The following is a 1,254-nucleotide window of genomic DNA, read 5'->3' as shown; positions in this document are numbered from 1 at the left end:
ATATATATATATATATATATATATATATATATATATATATATAATATTCTTCTTTTTTAAGAAAAATAGTCACGTTGTGTGTAGGGACTACCGAATTGGGCCGATTCTAGTCAACTCTAACGAGTTCGATAGAGTAGAAGCAACTTCGGTTACAATCTATTGTTCTTCAGAACTCGAAATGTCAGATTACCCTTGCGTCGTACATTAAGCAGCTGAATGACAAACTAATATAAGTTAAGCCTATACGAATGTTAGACATGTTGAAATGTTTAGTGACGTCTAGAATACTGTAGGCGAAAGCTTCCTGCAGCTCCTCAGATTCCCGAAATTCGACGAGAATCGGCCTAGTATGAAGAGATTATATGTAACCTAGAGAGTATGAACTATCCGAAACCTGTCTTATTTCCCAAGGAAACTGACAGCTCATCACTGACACGAAAGCAGCAAATGCCAAGAAATGTCAGCCACAGTCATGTACAGTGTTTTCTTTTCTTTCTTTGTTTTCTGTCACTGCAGCAACGTTGACTGCAAATAGAAACAACTGTTTCGGGAGCAACGTGATCTGACAGTCTGGAAACAGCTACAGTCACGAACAAAAGTTTTGACCCACGTATCAGTTTCCACGATGTCAATATGATCTTACAGTCAAGTACCTCATATATCTTTCTATAGTATGTAGCTTACATTTATTTAATTTCCTTTAATAGACAAAATAAAAGTTGTCAAAATAATTTTGTATAATGAAAAACTCTGGATATATATATATATATATATATATATATATATATATATATATATATATATATATATATATATATATATATATATATATATATATATATATATATATTATAGTGACAGTATGCCCTGGTCAACCATAGCTGTTCAACTGAAATTGTCATCACTAAAGCAGCCATTACACAATCCTAAATAATACTCAATATGTATTGCAAAAAAAAAATTGCATTCAAGTTGTATTGCATACAGGTGGTATTGGGTCAGTTTTGTTGTCAGTTTTACTGACCACGTGTGTTATACTTAACACGAGTCTACAGATGCAGAGAAATATAACTCTCACCCATGTTCAAACGTTCACAATATTTAGATTTTCCCGATAAACGATGGGAATTACAAATAAAAACGGTTGTTTCAGAAGCACAAACATCCGCAATAACGTAACAAAGAAGCGAATACGTTACCGGGGGAGAATGTGGCAGCCAGGCAAAGCAACACAGACAGACAGGTAGAGTGATC

Source organism: Oratosquilla oratoria, chromosome 2 (genome assembly GCF_046742065.1).
Source record: "Oratosquilla oratoria isolate Oo_2021 chromosome 2, ASM4674206v1, whole genome shotgun sequence".
Taxonomy (NCBI): domain Eukaryota; kingdom Metazoa; phylum Arthropoda; class Malacostraca; order Stomatopoda; family Squillidae; genus Oratosquilla; species Oratosquilla oratoria.
This window is presented reverse-complemented; position numbering follows the sequence as displayed.